The sequence below is a fragment of the Arachis ipaensis genome, chromosome B03 (genome assembly GCF_000816755.2).
Source record: "Arachis ipaensis cultivar K30076 chromosome B03, Araip1.1, whole genome shotgun sequence".
Lineage (NCBI taxonomy): Eukaryota > Viridiplantae > Streptophyta > Magnoliopsida > Fabales > Fabaceae > Arachis > Arachis ipaensis.
Window position 1 is genome coordinate 107,754,612 of NC_029787.2, and position 5,539 is coordinate 107,760,150.

Sequence of the window (5,539 nt, forward strand, 5' to 3'; positions counted from 1 at the left end):
TCTGTAACTCCAGAAAAGCCCCTTCGAGTGCACGGATGTCAGATCCTGACAGTATCTGCAGTCTTTTCTCTGTCTCTGAATTAGACTTCTGCTCAAGCTCCTCAATTTTCAACCAGAAAATACCTGAAATCACCATAAAACACATAAATTCAATGTAGAATCCAAAAATGTGAATTTTTCACTAAACCTATGAAAACATAATAAAACTTAAACAAAACATAATGAAAACTATATGAAAATGATGCCAAAAAGCGTATAAAATATCCACTCATCAATGGGTTGAACGTTAATTTCCTTAGTTTATGTGTATTTTTGTTAGTGTTCGTAAATTTCATGGATACTTTTGGTAGTTTTCTAGTGTTAAATTTGGGAAACTTATCTTTTAAAATAGATATTAATATTTAAAATTTATTTATTTTTATATTTTTTAAGTTAAAAAAATAATTTTTAATATGTTTTTTGGGAAAGTACTTTAAGAATCATCATTCACTACAAGAAAATACTAGAATAGTGACCGATTTTAGCGAATAAAAAAATTGGTTGCTAATAGCGACTGATTTAGCGATCGATATAGAATTTCTATAACCAGAGAAAAGTTGGTTGCTAAATCGGTCACCAATAGCAACCGAATTTGCAACTGATAAGTTTTTTATACAACTAGAATAAAGTTGGTCACTAAATCGGTCACTATTTTTTAATTCAGCGACCGAATTAGCAACCAAAACAAGAGAAATAACGTGTTTGGAATTCTTGGTCACAAAACCAGTCGCTATTTTTAATTTGGCGATCAATTTGCAACCGATAGAGAAATAGGGTGAAAAATTATTTGGTCGCTAATTTGGTCACTAAGGCAGTGGTCGCTAAATCAGCCACTATTAGCAACCGAATTAGCGACCGTTTACTTTTTTATACAATCAGAATAAAGTTGGTCGCTAAAATCGGTTGCTTTTTTTTTTAATTTAGTGACCGAGTTAGTAACTAAAATAAAGAAGTAACGTCTTTGGGACTCCTGGTCATAAAATCAGTCGCTATTTTTTAATTTACTGACCAATTTTGCAACTGATAGAAAAATATGATGAAATATTATTTGGTCGCTAATTCAGTCGCTATGAACTCATCAGTCACTAAACCGGTCGCTAATTTAAAAAAATAAGATAGTTACTGAATTACCCTCACTCACACTATTCTCATCTTCTCCCTTCAGTTATTGAGTTACCCGCTGGAAGCACAGCACCGTCTTCTGAGTTACCTACACCATTGTCGTCTCTTCGTTGCTGCGCCATCTTCATCATCTTCTTATTGCAGCACCATCTCCTGAGGCCTCGTCGCCATCGTCTTCTGAGGTCTCGGCATCGTCGCCTTCTTCTTTAAGATCCTGACGTCGTTGGTGTCGTTTGAGTTCACATATCATTTTATCACCGTCCAGATCTGACTTTCTCATTGTTGTGCCATTCTTTTCTCACGGTCGCCTCCTCTGGTCGCGATGCCTCCTTTACTCACTCTTTTGTTGCAGATCGTCGCCTTGCCATCTAGATCCACCGTTGCTTCTTGTCGCGTATTATTTAATTATTTGGTATAAATCGAGAGAATTTCTCGATTGCCATAACAAAAATATTATTTAATTATTTGTTAATTTGATTATCTAACTTTTGATTAGGTGAAGAAGCTTGATGAAATTTGTAAGTCGAAGAATTCAAAAGATTCGATAGTTAGGGTTTATACACATGTTAACAAATAACAAGATTTTTCACTGAGCCATCTCTTCCCGTTCTCAATCTCGAACCTCCAACGGAAGAGAAGAAGATTGCTTGCATTCAGGTTTCCAAAACTAAGAAACACCTCAATTTCTTATTTTGTATGTTCTTGATTTGTTTTCTTACTGATTGTTCACCTTATTTCAATCCGCAACTATAGTTGAAGCACGCACGTGAAGTTCCAAATCACTCTCAAAGCAGTTACACACTCGGTGGCATCCTCTTCGAACGCGTTTGGTTGCAGGTACTTACTAAGTTCCCAACTATTTCCAATTTTCTCTAAACAACACCATTTAACTTCAACCATAAATAACATTCTCGATTCTTCTTCGTAGGATGTTTTGGTCTCCAACACTCCTCTGGTTCTTGATGACAGCACCGGAGTCATTGAGCTATCCCTCGGTCGCGATTTCCTACATTGCCATTGGCAACTTGGTCATCCAACTCAACCTCACATTTCCTCTTCAAAATCTGCAACTATTTTCAAATCTAGTTTTACTAATTAATTAATTATTTTTTTGTTTTTATTCATCAATGACAGAGATGTATGTGATGGTAGTTGGAGATTATGTTGTCGGTACCAGAAACATTTCTATGGTAAAGGTAATTTGTATTTTTTACTGTAATTCTGATTGAATCAGGCGATTATAGAACTTATCATGATGGTTAATTAAGGAATTAGGAGCAAAATGTAGTAATGAACTGTAATATAATAACATGTTCATAAGATTGTTGATCTTTCATCATGGCCTGATCGAGAAGCAATGTGGTATCTTAAAGTGATAGAGGCATATAAACTCTTCTATCAGCCTCTTATTGAAGATTTCATCTAATTCCAAACACATTATGAATCTTGAGCAATGTATATCACTCTAGTCAAAGACTGTAGTTGTGGAATGTACTTCACTGATTGTGGGAGAAAAGCAATTAAAAATGAAGATACAAGAATTTTAAAAGATAAAATCTGTTCCTTTCTTTCTTGAATTGCGATTCATTTTTTTTATGTTTTTCAACTGTATTTTTTATTTAATTGAATTCAGATATTCCAACTGCTATACTTATCTCTAAAATTCTAAAATCCTTAGGTTTTGGAGAACGAGTTCAAGAAAGAGTATCCCACTACCAAACCACATGAGAATGCCCCCACTTATTTCCACAACTTTCTTTCCCCTTCAGGTTTTATTTAATTTTTATCTTTATTTGCATGTTTTGTGTGAACAAGTGTGTAATTTGTAAGTTCTCCCACCAGATCATGATGATGATTGCTATTTAACAAGGTTTTAAATTGAAGGTTTAGAGGTTCGTCCATTGATTGACTAGAACAAAGAGAAAGCGGTTGAATTTTTACTTGAATCTCTTGGTATTGATTGATAACAACCTCTGCTTCAATTTATGTGTGTTGTAAGATAATTGTACATTATTATTAGAGGGTTAAATTATATTGCTTTGTTTGCAGATTTAAATGATAATGATGATGTGCTTCCTATCTACATTGGAGATGATAAAACCGATGAAGATATTTTTAAGGTATTACATTTTCTTTTCTTAAATTATAGGGAGTAAAGTAGTGTAAAATTGATCCATCATTTATGACAAATATTTAATTTTTCATTTTTTTGTTTAAAATTTAATTTTTTTTAATAGTAAATGTTATGGTGTTTATTACTTTGTACTTAAGTTACTAAAAAAAGTAAATAAATAATATTTAATAAATTTTACATGATTTATTTTTTATTTTAAATATTTTATTTTTTACTTAAAAAAAAAGTTAGACAATTTAGACACCATAACAAAGATATTAAAGAACTCACTTGGCCTAAATTTCTTGCATGCAACCAAAACAAACATGTTTATGATTGCTAATAAGATTGTTGAGTTTCATTCATTTTTTTTTTATCTTTTTTATTTAAAATGTTGCAGCCAGACAAAAATTCAGTACCCCTTCTTAGAATACAGCACCAATTCCAGTTCATCAAGGAACCTCCACTTATTATAATTAGCATATTCCACATTATACATTTTCTTATCCACCCTATAAGTAAATAAATTATATATCCTGTAATTAGTAAAATGTAAATATCTGACAAATTAAATTCAGCAGTTTATTTTATTTATCATAATATATTCTAATTGAAAAGTTTTTCTTCAACATTCAGGTATCCTGGTTACCCTTCCCAACAAGTATATGAAATGATCTGTTATCTTAACTTACAGAATTTTTTGTTTATTATAACTCTCAAATCTTTTTTATCCTAAATTTCCTCTTTTTGGTTAGATTTAATTATTCTCTTGATCCCTATAGTTTTACTAAATTTTTAATTAAATTTCTATACTTTTTTTCTTTTCAATTAGATCCTTACACTATTTTAATTTTGTAATTAAGTCCTTCCTAATATAAAAAAATATTAGAGTTAACTAAATATTTCTTTGTAAATTGAAGATATTTATAATTAAAAACTTAATTAAATCTTTGACCGTATATATTTTGATAAAAATATTATGTTAATTTTAACATTTTTAACATGAAAATAACGTAATTACAAAATTAAAAATAGTGTAAAGACTCAATTAAAAAAAAAATAAAGATCTAATTAAAAATATAGTAAAATTATAAAAACTAACAGAATAATTAAATATTTTTGTTATTCAGCAGAATTACTATAATGCATATGGTGGAAAAACTTTCCATTTCATTGGTTACTAGCATATTACCAACCAATTATATTGCCCTGCAATCGTGGTTATGGGATTTTAGTATCTTTGGTGAAGAAAGAAAGTAATGCCTCCTACTCTCTAAGAAACTTTAATTAGGTCATAGAATTTCTTCAACTCCTGGTTAGGTGAAAAGAGAAAGAAAAAATTAAGCTGTAAATTCTTTCAATTGTTTGATATATATTCGTGTGTTTGAATTTTTAAGGTATTTAGGTTTTTTTCTTTTTATATAAATGAAATTTTTTTTTCTTTGCTTATTCTTTGTATATATTTGAGACCATTAGCTATTAAAATGTACATTTAAATTGTAGATTATAATCAATCGCTAAATCCATCGCTATTTCGATAATTTTTTGTAGTGATTAAAATATATTATATACTGCTTAGGCATATATATATATATATATATCCCCCTAATTGTGGAACAAAACCACGAATTTGGTACATAAGTTTATATGTAAATTGACGAACAAAATCACTTTATTGTGGATAAAAGTTACAATTTATGAACTACGAATTAGTAAGTATAAGTCTTGAATTAGAACCACGAGTTTAGTTTGAAAAAACGTTAGTGAATTGTGGATGATGGCCACATACGATTATTAGTATTAAATGGTTCAATAACACCGTTTACACGCTCACAAGTCACAAGCCAAAATATTTTGACTGAAATTAAAGGGAGGATAAAAGAGAAAATTTTGGTAGAAAGAAAAAAATGGTGAAGCAATTATTTGTATATTTAAATGATATTATTCACTTAGTTAAATCATTTAAGTATTATATTTAAATAATAATAACTTAATTGTGGGAGGAGAAACAATGAAACATAATGTAAAAAAAATAATTTATTTCTTCTCAAAATCGAGGATTTTATTTTTTGATCAAAATGAACAATTTTTAAGAATTTTAACCATATAACAATGTTAAATGGTCCTTTGAGTCTGTTTGTGAAGTTTTAAAAGCTATTTTTTGGACTTTTGACTTATAAAAAGTCATAGTATTTAGTACATTTTTTAAAATATACTTTTAACTTTTTGAAAAATTATTAAAGAGCTTTTGAAAAAATAAAAAAT

At 29.5% G+C, this 5,539-nt stretch overlaps 1 long non-coding RNA gene across 3 annotated transcripts; it reads left to right on the top strand.

Annotated features, from left to right (window-relative positions):
• On the top strand, positions 1,166–3,397 carry LOC107630841. 3 transcript variants are annotated; one of them, XR_002358540.1, is made up of 7 exons: positions 1,166–1,818; positions 1,915–1,998; positions 2,090–2,189; positions 2,296–2,357; positions 2,840–2,930; positions 3,046–3,114; positions 3,211–3,397. It is a non-coding gene; the product is annotated as an uncharacterized LOC107630841 (long non-coding RNA). The 3 variants fall into 3 exon arrangements; XR_001618408.2 differs by having other exon boundaries at positions 1,166–1,573; positions 1,658–1,818; positions 2,840–3,114; XR_002358539.1 differs by having other exon boundaries at positions 2,840–3,114.